The sequence below is a fragment of the Mustela nivalis genome, assembly GCF_964662115.1.
Source record: "Mustela nivalis genome assembly, chromosome: 2".
NCBI classification, from domain to species: Eukaryota; Metazoa; Chordata; class Mammalia; order Carnivora; family Mustelidae; genus Mustela; species Mustela nivalis.
The window spans coordinates 55,525,275-55,541,550 of record NC_139021.1 but is presented as its reverse complement, the minus strand read 5'-3'; the positions used below and the strand labels follow the sequence as shown (position 1 = coordinate 55,541,550).

Here is a 16,276-nt window from a genome sequence, read left to right as displayed (position 1 = left end):
AGCAGTGTTGATATTAAGGTGAACACCCAGGCATGGCCCTTACTCTTTTGGAGCTAATGAGTACCAATTCAGAGACAGTGAAAAAGTAGATAACCGTGGCATAGTGTATTTGGCCTTTGAGTGTTTTACCTCTGTAAATGCAACATGTTAATTGTTTAAACCTAGAATTTATAAATTCCTGTCAACGTGTTAATGAAGAGTCTTATTAGGACTTGGCTTTGGGCTTAAAATATATTAATAAAAAATCAAAGTATAATTCATTCATCCATTAATTATGAGAACTTAAAAAATAGAGTATTTCTTTAACTATAAAGAAAAAGATGAAAAGAATTGTAATAGCATCTTATTTATGATACTTTCTTCTAGCCTTTCAGCAATTTTTAGGGTCTAAGGAATTTAATAATAGAAATGTAAAGGAGACATTGATTTATGCCCCTAACGTAGTTTAGAATTGCTGACTTTAAAAAGTTAAATCCATTTTAGCATATTACATAGTTCTTAAATCAATATATTTGAGTCTTTTAGAAAAAAGTTAAACATAGATCTTATCTTAGTTTACTACTGTTGCTGTAACAAATTACCAGAGAGTTAGCAGCTCAAAACAACACCAGGGTAGTGTCATGCAGTTCTGTGGTCCGAAGTCCAACTCTGATCTCACTGGGCCAAAATCAAGGCGTCCATAGGCCTGTGTTTCTTTCTACAGGGTATAGGGAAGAATTCTTTTTTGTTTGTTTGTTTATTCAGGTTGATGGCATTCAGTTCCTTACTGTGGTAGTATTGGTTCCATGTCAGCTCATCAGCTGAGGGCATGTTCCCAATTTCTACAAGTCATCTATATTTCTTGGGTGTTGGCCCTCTCTCTTCCTCTTCAAAGCCAGCACAGCTGGATTGAGAGCCTTTCATGATTTCTCTTACCTTTTCTTCAGTTGTTTTCTCTCTAATTGCAGTCTTTTAAGAAACTAATTAGATTGGGTCTGCCTAGGTAATCGTGGATAATCTCTCCATCTCAGGGTCCATAACCTTAACCATGTCTGCAATGTTCTTTTTGCCATGGTAAGGTAGCATATTTACAGTTTCAGAGATAAGGGCATGGGCATTTTTAGGGGCCATTATTCTGTCTACTGCAGATCTTAATTGGGGCCATGTGGTATATACAGCATTTCTTACCAGTATTCTTACCAGTTGCAGAGTAGGGAAGTCTGTTACCTAACTTCTCATGGCTATTAAGTGATGAAATGAGGATTTGAACCTGCACAGTCTGGTTCCAGAGACTACTACAACATAGTAAAAATTACTTCTGAATGTCTGTATTTACTAAACACAGTTAGTGATAGAAGTGACGGGTTCAGGATTTGGTGTCACAATGTCTGGCTTCAAATTCTGCCTTTACCAGTTACTGGATGACCCTGAACAAGTTACTCAATCTCTGTGGGTTTCACTCAACAATAACCTGAATTAATAATAATATTTGAGTATTAAATGAGGCCCTGTATGTACAATACTTAGAACAGTGTCTTCACAAATAAGCCATTGCTAGCTATAATTATTGGTGGCAATTCAACATTTAAAAACAGTAGTTAATTGTAAAAAAAAGAAATGTTTCTTTTAGGTAATTTCAGTCTCTTCATAAAGTTAGATTTTAAAAATATAATTAAAATTTAAAATAATTTTTTTAATTGAATTTTTTCTTTTGGTATACCACAATGCTATCTCCTTTCTCAGGCACTGATTTCTCCCCACTGCAGTATAACATCCATCTTTCTAGCACTGTTACTTTCTAGTGTTATCTGACTGTACACCATTAAGCACTTCGTTCAGATTCTACTTGCCCGGTTAATGTCCAAATGACGTAGAAGGGTAGCAGGACACAAAATCCAAATACTCCCTCTCACCATCTGTAAGCCTAGTGTTTACACAGCCATCATTGCTAACTTGTCACTGTTCTTTTGCTTTTATTCCACGAGGGAGGCCCATGGCGTATCCTGGGCCCCTGGCCACAATGCCATCTAATACCACTCCAAATCCCACCCTCTCTTCTCATAATCTCTGCTGCCATTGCCTTATTTCAAGCTCTCATCATCTCTGCACTTTAATCATTTCCTGACAAATCCATGGCCTCCAGCCTTACCTCCCTTAAGTTTTAATCTCTTCTCTGCTCACCAGAGTGATCTTTCTAAAGTACTAACTCATGTTATTCTGTTACTCTTTTATTTAAACCCTTCAGTGTCTACCCCACACACCAGTTCCTACAAACACTATTCCTTTAGAGTCTCTTAACACCAGTTAGGTGCTTCTACTGTAGCATTTAAGTATCACAATTATTTATTTAAGCAATAGTCTTTCCTTCTAAATCATGAACTCATTGATAGGGATTAAGAGATGGTTTGGGGGGAGCCTGAGTAGCTCAGTAGGTTGGGTGTATGACTCTTGGCTTTGGCTCAGGTCATGATCTCAGGGTTCTGGGATTGAGCCCTGGGTGGGGCTCCAGGTTCAGTGGAGAGTCTGTCTCCCTCCCAATTTGCTCCCCACCATGCTCCTAAAAAAGAGATGGTCTTGCCTGAATGAATTTATTATATTATTTTGTCATTATCTATTTACATGGATGTCTTCTGTCACTTAAACTGATTTCTTGAAGGGGAGGCTCATTGTTTTATTCATTTCTTTTTACCTCTTTGCCCAAGACAGAGGAGGCGCTTAGTAATTGTTGAATGGATAAAAAGGAAAAATAACTTAGAAAACATACAATTGAAAAAAATTCTGCTTAAGCCTAAAACAGTATATAAAGCAACTTACTGGGAATATATAAGGTTATGATTTTAGAAGAAGCATAACTGGTAGTTAAAAGCATGGACTCTGGAGCCAGAGTACCTAGCTTTGAATTCTGACTCTGCCACTTATTGCAATATGCACTCTTGGGCAAGCTAATGAAGCCTATATCTTCTTTGTAAAACAGGAATGGCAAGAGTAAGCATCTCTTAGGGTTAACAGATCAAATGAGTTAATGTTTCTAAAGTATCTATAATAGTGTCTACGACATACTACATATTCTAGAGGTCCTTGTGTATTGTGTTCTAGAGAACACAATAATTTATATTCTCATTGCTTTTGATGATAGCTAATGTCTTTATAACACAGTGATTAAAAAAATAGCCCAGAGTTTTGTGATTGTGATGTTTAGAGACTTTTAACCTTCAGTGATTTTTAATATCTTACATTATACAATGACCATGTATATTCATCGACATCTAGAGAGTACTGTGTATGATTCCTCTCGTGAGTAAGTTACGTATTTCCTCTTTGTATTATTTTTCTATGATCTGCCATGATTTAACAAATTACTACAAACTTATGGCTTAAAAATAACATACATTTATTATCTTATGGTTCTGTGGACCAAAAGTCCAACACTAATCTCACTAGGCTAAGATCAAGTTGTCAGCAGAGTTGCAGTCCTCTGTTGAGACTCTTGGGTAGAATCCATATTCTTGTTTTGAATCCATTTTCTTGTCTCTTCCAGCTTCTAGGAGGTGTCCACATTCCTTGGCTAGTGGTCCTTTTTCTCCATCTTCAAATCTGTAGTCACACCTCTTTCTCTGACTACAGACAGGGAAGGCTCCCCGTTTTTAAAGATTTCTATGATAAGAATTAGGTCCACATAGATAATCTAGGGCAGTGTCCCATGTCAAGGTTCTTAATTGCATTTGCAAAGTCCTATTTGCCATGTAATTTACTCATGGGTCCTGGGGGGTGGGGTTCAGGTAAGGGCATTTTTAGGGACCATTATTCTGCCTACCATACACTTGTACTGTTAAATGAATTATGGCTAAAAGGTACATAGGTTGTGCTTTCTGAAAATGGAAACAATATTAACTAAAATGTGAACAATTGTGTTAGTATCATCATTTATTCCTCTGGTGGTTGGAGAGAACAGTATCTGCCTAACATAGTGTTACGGTACTATAGGACTCACTGATCAGTGTCTATTTTTAAGGAATTTTATTAAGGATGAGAGAATAAGCTCATATAGTTGAGTATCTGTTAGGAGCTAAGGACTCTACAGTGAATTTCACATACATCAGTCCTATTCAGTTTTCACAACTTTATAACATGTGGTAGGCAGCCTAAAGATGACCCTCAACGATCCCATCACCAGTATTCTATGACCTTTCAGTGTGAACTGGACCTGTGGACTATCCCAATAAAACAGAGCAAGACAATAGCAGTAGGATATTATTTCTGGGATTAGGTTACAGAAGACCGTGACCCCTCTTGCTTATACATTCTCTCCCTTTTACTAGCTTGTTTTGATGAGTCAAGCTACAATGTGGTATGTTGCCATATAGAGAGGCTAACATCTCAAGGAACTGAGGTTAACCTCCAGCCAACAGCCAGGTAGTAACCAAGGCCTTTGGTCCAATAGCTTGTGGGAAACTGAATCCAACCAACAACCAAGCATGAAATTAGAAGTGGACCTTCTCTAATAGAGCCTTGAGATCAGAACAGCCCCAGTGAACACCTTGATTGCAGCTTTGTGAGAGATCCAGAGCCAGAGAACACTGCTAAGCCACCCGTCAGATTCCTGACCTATAGAACTTATGAGATAATAAATATTTTTAAGCCATTAAGTATTATGGTAATTTGTTATGCATCAATAGATAACTAATACTAAGATATTAATACTGTTTTAGTTATAGATGAGGGAAAAAAAAGACATGATAAGGCAACTTTGCAGGTCTCCCAGTTGTTAGTGAAATAATGATGATGATAGCAATAAAATTAGAATTGATAGTAACTTACATTTATTGAGTACCTACTAGATGTTAGGTACCTTTCAAATCATTCTATGTATAGCATCTTAGGTTATTGCATCAACTCTATGAGATAGGTAATATAATTATCTCATCTTATAAAGAATGAAATTAGAGCATGGAGAGGTTAAAGGACATTCCCAAGATCCCCAGTTAGTCAACATATTGGTAGGATGTGAACCCAGGTTGTATGAGTCTAGAGTTTTCACTCTTAACCACCATAATATAGATCTTCCTAAGCTTAAAACAGTACAGTTCTATCCTCATAAAACCATTGTAAGTTGAAATTATCTTAAGTCAGAGATGCATTTAATACACTTAATCTACCAAACATCATAGTGTCTCTTAGCCGGCCTTAAATGTGTTCAGAACATTTACATTCATAGTTGGGCAAAATCATCCAACACAAAGCCTATTTTATAATGAAGTGTGGATATCTCATATAATTTATTGAATACTGTATTAGAAGTGAATAACAGAATGGTTGGATGGGCATAGAATGGTCAAAAACATGTTGACCCTTTACCGTCATGATTGCTTGGCTGACTGGTAGCTGTGGCTTGCTGCCACTACCCAGCATCATGAGAAAGGATTGTACTTTTTATTGCAATTTGAATTCGAAATTGAATTCACTGAATTCATTTGAAATTGAGTTTATTGAAATTTGAATTCAAAACTCAAAGTATGGTTTCTACTGAATGTTTATTGCTTTTGCATCATCATAAAGTAAAAAAATCATAAGTTGGACTATCGTAAGTCAGGAACTGTTTGTAAATTGTTCCTTCAAGATCTGTGTTGTAAGGCAAAAGGATATGCGTGTAGCAGGAAGAAAGCAAGAGCTCCAAGAGTTTACCAGCAGTGAGGTTAATCCTGATCAGAGTATTAGGAAATTCTCAAGTGTTAGGGAGCCATCTGATCTCAGTCCTGAAGGCTGGGTAGGATTTAGGCTTGTGGCTGTTAGAGGAAGGAATATATTAGATGAGCAAAACAGCATGAGACATGAAAAAACACCACCTCACTGTGTCTAGAGCTGGGGCAGGATGAGGAATAGTGAGAGATAAAATTAGAAAGGTAATTTGGAGCCTGGTTATGTAAAAGATTAAGAGTAATTTTTATAAAAAGTTGATCCTAGAGTTTTTTGACTAGTAATTTAAATCAACTGCATTTTAGTTTAAACTATACAACAGAACTATTGTAGAGATAATATACTAGTGAGTTCAAAATATGGAGAAACTGATTATATGGATTGTATTAAAATATGAAATTTAGTTCCAGTGAAAGGCAAAAGAAAAATAGGAATGCACATGGAACATTTTTTGTGATTAAATTTCTTGGATGTGTTCAGTTTGTATTTAAACTAAAACGGCATGAGTATCAAAATTTGCAAACCTTTTTATTTCCTTGTAAAAACAATACTATTAGTGGTTACATTCAAACCACATTAAGTATTTCACTAAAAGTAGGGCATGTAGAAATAAAAAAAGTCATTATGATTGTATTCTCAATTACCTGGGAGTGGACCTTAAAAACACTACTACAGAGGAAAGTCATATAAAGCAGGGCTGAAAACATTATCCTCTCTTTTTCTCAAAACATCATTCAAATTCACTAGATGGAAATTTAATTTTGTGAGACGTCGGTACTGTTCAAATTTGTTTATGGTGTGAGCTTTCAATTTAGACAATTTATCATTACTTGGAGAGAAACTTTTTCTCTTAAGCCAGATTGAGTTTCCTTTCCAGGGAATAGATGAATCCAGGAAAAATGTTTCCATAGCTCATACCTAGCCAAAAGCAGTGGCCATGGAGGAACGGACTGCTCATTAAATAATGACAAAAGGAAAATATGTGTTCTCTTTTCCCATAGTCTCTCTGTGTCCTTGACATGTCTTACAATTCTCCAGTCCATAGATTCAAGAAGATTACATTTTGATTCTTAAGTTTTGGGGCTGAACTTTTGTTTCACAACAGTATTAAGCAGGTGATTGCAAATATGAAATATATAGAAAGGCCTGACGTTGATTTGTGTCTGACAGTTGTGTGACCTTTGGATAGTCTCTTAACTGTCACAAACCTCAGTTTCTTAATCTCTCATCCGTTTGACATGTCCTCTAAGATTTCTTTTTGTTTTAATGGATTAGGATTTTAAAGGACAATTCCGTATGACTGCAGTTTTAAGCCAATTCTACACTTAAACATGTGGGCCTCTACGCTGTCTCCATGTATTTTTTGAAGCTATCTTTTCTATGTCTGCAAGTTTTCCACAATAACATAATTACATCCATAAGAGAGGCTAAGTCCTAAATTCTTAGCCTCACCCCAATTTGGCTCCTCTTCTTGTTATTTTTGATCTCATAATTTAGGGGAGGATACTCCCTCCACCTCTCAGGCAGACAAATTCTGCACCAGCCCTAGAGGAATAAGCCTGAAGTCATTTCCTTATAAAATCTCTCCCTTTTCTACATGTATTTAAGCATTTGTACTGTATATCTTACTGCTATAACAGAGGAAGTTAGAGAGGAGGAGAAAAAAAAAATATGGCAATTATTCAACCTGACACCATTAAACTTTGCAACCTCAGCATTCAAGGCATCGCTTCATCCCCAGCCCAGGTCCCAACCCTGGAGGATTGCAGTGACTCTTCGGGGCAGGGAATTTCTTCAAAAAGAAGCCTTGGAAACCATGATAAGGTGTTTCAAACAAGAGCTATTGGCTCATTACATCAGAGGTTCAGGACTAGTCTGCAGTCAATATTCTTGTGTGCCTCCAAAATGTAGGAAGTAGAATAAAGATTTATATAGGTGCATGGGGATTTCACATGATTTCTGAACAGCCTGGGAAGCATCCAGAAGTCTTGATTCTCTTGAGTTTATGAATTAGTGCCTTGTTTCTCCTGTAACTCATTTTAGAAGGATCTAATAACTAAACATTTCTCCTCATTATCTCTGGGTCATAGATTCCCCTGAAAGTTGGATAAGGTAACGCTGTCAGGTTAAAAGAAGGGGCCTGGAGTTAAGGAGACCTGATCGCTTGTGCTCACATTCTCTGCTGAGCTGAGTGCCCTTGGGAAAATATCAGAACTCCTGAGGGCCTTTGTACTGCATGTGAAAATGAAGAGTATGGGCTGGGTAAGTTTTGAGAACCTTTCCAGTTCTAAATTTACACCATTCTAAGAGTAAGTTGCCACTTGCCTATAGATACTTTGGATTAGACCCAGATCCTGAGGTGACTGAATGTCAAAGGGTGGTGTGCTTAGCTAGGCTTTGACATTATCCAGAGTTGTAGAGGCACAGCCTTAATCCACTTCGATTCCAGAAACTTCTGAGGAGAAAAGCAGCACCTGAGAATTGACAAGCAAGTTAGACCTGAAATTGCTATACCATCTCTAAGTGTTTTGTTTCATAGTATTCAACTTATGGAGATTTAATAACTTCACAGTGTTCTTTTTAGCCATTATTATAGAAAGAAAGTATAAAATCTCTGATTTCTATATTCCTTTCAAATTCTATCATTTAAAAATTATCTTTGTTATAAAATCTTACTAAGTTTAACTAATCCAATGACAGTCAATTAAATGAGATTTTTACTGCTTGTATGACACTAAATCACTGTGGAAGGATAAAAACACTTATGTGAAAGTGCTTATATACTAGGAGAGGAGAAAAGCACTAAGAAATGAACACGTGAACAACAATAAAAGAATCAAATGCCCAGGACATTTTGCAGGAGAATGGGATTAACCTAAAAGGGAAAAGGCATGCTTTGGTTTTTTAATAAAATATTTTTTGTGAGTACTTTGTCAAATTAAAGATTATTTTACTTAGAATCGGGTTGAAACCTTTCTTTTCCCAGCATGCAAAACTCTCTTTAAAGATAAATGTTGCAGTGGTATTTTTAATTATTGAGGCTGGGCACTTGTTTCCTCTTTACATTCACGTACTTCCAAAGGGATTTGGAACATGGAAGAGTTCCATAGCTGTTTAGAGAAATGGGGACTTAGGTCTCTCTAATTACAAACATTACTTCCCAGTTGTAGCTAAGTTCAGGCTCTATTCTCTATAGTACTGAACCTTCCAAGTTGTGTTACATCAATATAATGTATGATCTGTGTGTTCTGGAACATCCAAACTTTGGTGAGTCTCTAGGATACAGGAAGGCCAGTTTGTTTCAGCTAGCTTTGCTGTGAATTATTTTTCTTTTTTCTGTGTGGTTAGTGATTAGTGAATTACCAAATAAACATTTAACTTAGGAAATAAAATTTCATAAATTTCTCCTCCTTCCCAAGCAATTGTAGCTTAAACACGATGTAGCAATAGCGTAGTCTGCATGTCTACAGGCTGACTACCCGAAGTCGTGCCTGAACACTACCCATAAGCTTAAAATGACCAGAAACTGCTCATTTTGTGGTAATGATGATATCATGATGGATTTCTGCTCACCTATCAAAATTTTATGCCATATCCAAATAGGTTTAAGTAATATTAGCGAAGGAAAATATTTCTGAGGTATAATTTTTAAAAATAATGCTAATGTTTAACACAATACTTATTTATAATGAAGTGTAAGCGGCTCATATTTCTGCTTAAGGTTATGTTATTTCCCTCTATTTTGTGAAATAATATTAGTAGCTAATATTTATATTAGTAGTGTCTGTATGCCAGGCACTATTCAAAGTTATATATATTAGATCACCTAATATCCACAACTTAGTGTAGCAGACGTTGTTATAATCACGATCCCATTTTACAGATGAAGAAAATGAGGCACAGAGATTAAGTAAATTGTCCCTGATCATAAAGGCAACAGGTCAGGATTTGCACTAGTTTCTCCAACTCTGGTATATGTGTTCTTAATTACTATGACATGCTTCCTCCCAGCAGATGAACCTGCACATCAGCTGAGAGCCACATGCGGGGGCTTGAGCACCTGCAGCCAGAACCTGCTTTTCACTTAATGACTCCATAATAAATAAGTGAAGTGGGGAGAGGCTAAATAACTAGCTGGTGACCAAGGTTGGCTCCTTGATTTGCAGCGCTCAGTTCAAAATGAAAATATGGGGCCTCTTTTTCAAAAAGTAGGGGGTAAATGTATTATTAAAGTTACTAAAATGTAAAGGTTTTCCCTTCATTGTCTCTATTGTCATGGTATTTTTAATTCGCCCTTTAATGTTGTTCTAAGTAAGGAAAATTTAAGGTTTAAATTATTAGCATTGATTTTGCCATTTGTCTTTACATTGCACAATGTCTATTTTAAATGCAAATATAAGAGCATTTGGCTTATATGTGAAATCACCCAAACTGTAGCTTTTCTTGTAGCTTATAACTGAATATCTTTTCTTTTCTGTATCAGAACAGTGGAAACTGCACAAAACTAACTCAACTGTTCTTATATCACTATTGACATACACACATTTTCTAATACGCTCTACTTCGGATTTATTGGTGACTAAAGAAGGACTGAAGGAGAAGGAAATGTGGGTCGCCCTGTTTTTTCTTTGCTTCTGTGTCATCATTTTTAATATAAAGTAGTTCACTAATACAGGGAGCTAACATAAGAAAGAATATGATAAAGTTTCCTGACTGTTCATATTTTTAAAAACACCATTGTTTTCTCTCTGTGTTTGAAGGAATTCTGGTTGGAATAGAAAGCATAGCCTCTTGGGATTACTGGTGTCCTTGCTCACTCAGTTGTAGACACAGCACACTTACTGTGCGCTTGATTTGAGTCTCTTCAGCTTATTATGTGGTATCCTTGAATTCCTGTGCTCATGGACCTCATGAATACACATCGAGATTAGGAGGTAAGAAACAAAACAGGCTGATATGCATTTTACTTTGTCTCCTCTGCTCACATGTGTGTTCCACTGTCCAACTGGACTTTACGTACAAAACAAGTTCAAATATGAAATAACTGAGAGTTTTCATGGTTAAAAGAGAAGAGCCCTTCTGAGTGCAAGGCCCTGCATAAGTCACATGCCTATGAAGCTGGCTTTGCTTTGGGCCATTACATGAGATGGAAACCGGACTAAACTGAAATCATCCTTCTAATCAGCCACAAATGTCCCAAATATTGTACTAAAGATATAAGTCACTGGCATGGGAGGGTTAGGTATGGCCACAGATGACCAAAACAGGGCAGCCAAGCCTGCAAAGACAGTGGAGAGGCACCTGAGTGGCTCAGTCAGTTAAGCTTCTGACTCTTGGTTTCAGTTCAGGTCATGATCTCATGGGTCATGAGACTGAGCACTGCGTCAGGCTCCCCACTTGCTTGAAGATTCTCTCCCTCTGCCCCACCCCTATTTATTTGTGTACTCTCTCTCTCTCTCTCTCTGTCTTTCTCATAAATAAATCTTAAAAGAAAAAAAAAAGACAGTGGAGTTGGCTGGCTACTGCCATATTGAAATGAAGCTGTGGAGAATAAGGACGACAGAAGTTTGCCCGCTATTTTTTAATGGTTAATGACTGAATGTGAAAATTAGGGAGCTTGAGTGGTTTTCTCAGTATTTAAAGGCAGGTACAGTCAAATGGCTGGGAGGAGAACTAATTCTGAGAGTTACAGAGGGGTTGGACACTCAGCCAAGGTAGATCTGTTAGGGGAAGCTCAAAGGCCTAGTAGGGAACATGTGGGGATCCTGAGAAGTGGTACAGAGAACTCTGGATATGCCTGAGGATGCTGACTTTATGGTCCCTCGGAACCCTCTAGATGTGTGGAGGTGACCAGCATTCCCTTCCATAGAAAGGGCTGGCACTTGAGCGAGGCTGGAAGATGCTGCAGAAGCCTCTTCTTGTGCCCTGTTCAGATTTACCCTCATCACTGTCCCTGGCTGCCAGACCAATAAGTAGGGATGGGATTTTTTTAAGGGTGCATGGTCAAGGGGTCAGGGGCGCTTTCTTGGGAAATAAGGATGACCACTATAGCAAAGACCCTAGGCATGGGACAGTGTGCTACTGTGGTGGCTCCTAGAACCCTAGAAAAATAATGGACAATTCTCAGTAAGTTAGGAATGCCTGAGTTGGCCTGGAAGATGGTAGAGAAAGGGGTCAGAAATGCTTTAGAGAGGTGGGCATGTTGGAGTGGGTATATTAGGCAAGGCCAGAAAATCCACCATGAGATTGGGTTCCGTGGGAGGGTGGAGAGGACATACCATTCACCAAAGTCATCAGGCATGTGCTGGTGAGAAAGATATAGGCCAGTAATGATGCTAGCTGGTCACAGAGCTCTGCTCACTTCATGAGTTGATGTACTATGGGGCCCATCAGTAGTAGAGGCCAGGTGGTGGCACCAGAAGCCAGCAGACCACAATTATTTTAAAATCTGGCAAGGTCACCAGGAGTTGGAAAGATGGTAAATAAAGCATGTGTCCCCAAGGGCAAATGATAGTGCTGCCTAACATCAGTAAGTAAGAAAGAGAGAAAGAGAGGGAGAAAGGAAAAGGGTGGGGGAAGAGAAAAGAGAAAAGGATAAAAGAGCAAGAGGCTGAAAATAGTCCTGCACAATAAGAAACTAAGATCCCTTGCTCAGTTCTCAGAGACAGTCCATTTTCAGGTCTGGAACCCACTGACTATACAAGTGTCTAGGTCCCTAAGAGGAAGGGCTCTTCAACCCCAAGAAAAGTGTATACCATGGCAATTCTCCTATCCTTACCCAAAGAGAATTAAACAGTCTTTTATCTGGGTAAGAGTACACTGGGGAAGGGGAATAACAGGATTTATGAGGACTACTGGGCTCAGGATCTGAGATGACATTGATAACCAGAGACCAACGGGTCCTCCTGGTCTCCTGTTGGAGTGGGGCTATGGGGACCAGGTAATAGCAAATGAAGTAAATAAATAGTAAATAAAGTCCTGACTAAAATTCAGCTCACAGTGCGTCCACTTGTTCCATGGACCCAATGGTCATTTCCCCAGGCCTGAATGCAAATCAGAATCGATACATACTTGGAATGAGATTAACTGCCACATTGGGTCCCTGGCCTGCGGAGTAAGTGATATTATAATGGGGAAGGCCAAATGGAAACCTCTAAAACTAATCCCCTCTAACTCCCAGCCAAGATAGAAAATCAAAACAGTGTTTTATCCCAGTGGGAATGGTGGAGATTAGTGTCACTATTAAAGACCTAGATGATGCAGGGGTGGTGGTCTCTATTATATCTCAAGTTATTTGCCCAGTCTGGCCCCTGCAGAGACCAGATGGATCCAGGAAAATGGCTATCAACTACTGTAGGCCTAACCAAGTAGTAATCCCAATTGAAGCTGTCGTTGCCAGATATGGTGTTGTTGCTAAAATAGTTCAATTAAGACCATTGACTTGTAAAATGCATTCTTTTTCATTCCACTTATAAAAGGGGGCCAGAAACAGTTCACATTCATATGGGACAAATGACAATATTCATATATGGAAAAAGGAAGAAAAAGACCAAGCTTGAATTATGAGTGGGTTGACTGGGAAATGCCAACTCCCTCATGGCTTTGTTAGACTTTGCTTACACTGCTTAGCAGTCTAGAACATTTCCCAGTGTTTTCTCTTTTTCCCCTTCAGTCATGGACATACTTGTATCATGGTCTGATGGCTCTCTCAGCTGCATCTTGCTCTCTCTTTTCATATAGGATTTTTCCCTAGTAAGATTGTTCCCTGTTTAATCCTCCCTTTGCATCCAGAGGAACTAGACCAACATAGCCCTCTACCATGGGAGAACAGATATGTTATATGATTAATTTCCAGTTTTCTACTATTTTTCATGACCCTTATTAGTTCTGTCCCCTTCCATCTGCATAATCCTCCTTGACTGCACTTGCAGAAGGCATTGGAGGCTATGCCTTCTCTGAGGACTGAGTGATTTTTCTCAGCCTCCGCTTTCGGCTTCTGAATGGTAGGAGATCAATGGACATAGTAACAAATGGTCACAATCCCCTTTGAGTCCAGGCTGGTGACAACACAACTTTCATAAAAAATATAGCTTGCGGAGCGCCTGGGTGGCTCAGTGGGTTAAGCCGCTGCCTTCAGCTCAGGTCATGATCTCAGGGTCCTGGGATCAAGTCCCGCATCGGGCTCTCTGCTGAGCAGAGAGCCTGCTTCCCTTCCTCTCTCTCTGCCTGCCTCTCCGTCTACTTGTGATTTCTCTCTGTCAAATAAATAAATAAATAAAATCTTAAAAAAACAAAACAAAACAAAAAAACAAAAAAAAACATAGTTTGCATCTTTAATTCTGCTTAACTTGATTTACCAATAGTCACACCCATGATTTTTTTTGAGACATTTCTCTTCCCCTAGGTTCAACTGCTGGTAACTTAAGTGTAATTTCATTTAGGGGAGAGCCACTTCTTTTGATGTCTTTCTTCAAGGCATTTTGACCACCTGAAAGATTTTTCTTTATTCTGCCGTAGGGCATTTGCTCACACAATCCCATGTGGACCCTCATCCTTCTTGTTTTACATTTTCTAGTTCTCACACTCCTTTTAGCCTTCACCTCCTACTTGCAATATTGTTACTAGATCATTTTGAAATGTTAGAAATACCATATTGCGGAAAATCCTGTTCATTAGACATTCAGACAAATTGTTGGGTTCCATGTCTTTATTCTTCCTCTCATGCATTTTCAAAACTTCTATAAGCTGTTTTATTATCTAGGTTAGCTCCTCACTTTTGCCTATTTGTCTTGCTTCTCTTTGCTAGAAATTCACTCATGTTTTTGTTGTTGTTTTCATTTCTGTGACAACACATAGAAAAGAGGAGCAAGGACCAGCCCTGGGACGCTCCAACGTTTAAGAATCAGGGAGAAGAGGAGGATCCAGTTGAGGAGAATGAGGAGGAGAAACCAAGGAAGGAGGAGAAAAAGCAAGAAAAGGGATTCTAGGTGGAAACTAGCAAGTGCGCTCAATGTTGTTGAAAAGTCAAGCCGGATGTAGCCTGAGAATTGACTACTTGCTTGAACCACACGGGTCATTGGTGACCTGGGCTAAAGCACTGATGGATTCAAGAGGAACAGAATCTATGTCTTATGTTTCATTATGTAAAGAAATCTCTCACTTCCTCTGTGTTTCTTCATTTCTGCATTTCTGCCAACCCCCTCAATTGGGATAAACCAAACCAGTATCTTTATCCAGAGTATCTTTACTTCTCAGAAAGTGGGAGAATGGGAATAATTATATGTATTTTAGTACTTTATCCCCATCTCATCCATTGGTCTGGTCTGTTTGTAGAATCCCTGAAATTGTCCCTGTATTTCACCTTACCACTTGGCATGAAGGCTCCCTAAGTAGTTTTAGTAATAGTAACAGTTTGTCTTATCCTTTCAATTTGAAGTGCTTGTTTTCCTGTTATATCAAATGGCTGCTCAGTGAGTATTCAAGGTACAGAAATGATCAGGTTTCATTTCAAGCTAGCTGGATAAAGAATATCGTTGGCTGGGCAGCAGCTGGGTTCTAGCCTTGATTCTGAAATAATTGTGTGATTCAGTGAAGGTTCTTAGTTGTAAGAAAATCTGGGTAGGTCACTTATGAAAATTTAATCTCTAAAAAGAGAAAGCCTTTAAAATTTCTTTAGATCCATAAAAGTCTATGCCTTACTGCTCTCAATTCTTCACACATTTTTTAATCAACTTATTTTTCCCAAATATCTGAAGGGGTAGATGATATTATTCATGCTTTAGAGAACAGAATAGGAAACAGAAGCTAAGAGAGTATAGGTGGTTTTCCATGTTTTAAAGTTGATAAGAGAGGGAACAATTTAGGATTGCAGACCATGAAGCCAAGTGGCCTTGGTTTGAATCCTGGCTCTGTAACTTACTAGCTGTGTGACCTTGGCCAGTGATGTAAGTCCTGAGACTCAGTTCCTGTACTGCAAAATGGGGCTAAGGCCAATATTTGAATTACGAATTATTGGAACAATATCTGTGATAATCCAGGTAAAGGTCATTATGCCAAAGGGCATAATCCTCATCATGTAGTATGTTTTTGATGAGTGCTAAGTCATAATAAAATGCACTTTCTTTATCGGGCTTGGCACTTGGCATCTGAAGCAAATACCGATTACCTGTCTAGTCTTTCAAATCCCATTTTTATTTTAGAATTCTAGTTATGGGATGATATGACAAAGTGTAACTGTTTTTTTCCCCTTAGGAACAAATTAGTATAAGAGTAAGAGGAATTTTATCATTTTCTATCAATTTCCAATATCAAAATTGACAAATCAAGGCAGGCCAAATTTGAAAATGTGTGGAGAGGAAGATCACCACTAAATCACCTCATTTATTTTCTCTCTCAAAAATATATTTTTTAAAACAGCAGGATAAAAAAAGAAAATTGTATTAGAAAAAGGGCTGTTACCCTACCACATTTCCTCAGTGATTGATTGTATTTTCTCCCAGGAATTGAAGAAAAGGAGAAGAGAACATGAGGGTTGATTGCATCAAAAGTGTGACACGAATAAAAGAATCAAGAAATCACATATGTCTGCACAGAAGTCAACTAA

General features: G+C 38.2%; 1 long non-coding RNA gene across 3 annotated transcripts in view; it reads left to right on the top strand.

Annotated features, from left to right (window-relative positions):
• LOC309859162 overlaps positions 1–16,276 on the top strand; it is a 17,625-nt gene extending 1,349 nt beyond the window's left edge. For 2 of the 3 annotated variants that reach the window (XR_014308567.1, XR_014308568.1), the window contains exons 2-4: positions 7,764–7,935; positions 10,434–10,607; positions 14,530–14,771. This is a non-coding gene — a long non-coding RNA (uncharacterized lncRNA). Of the gene's footprint in view, positions 1–7,763; positions 7,936–10,433; positions 10,608–14,529; positions 14,772–16,172 lie in introns of those variants that run through there. The other variant, XR_014308566.1, reaches the window with a different exon arrangement.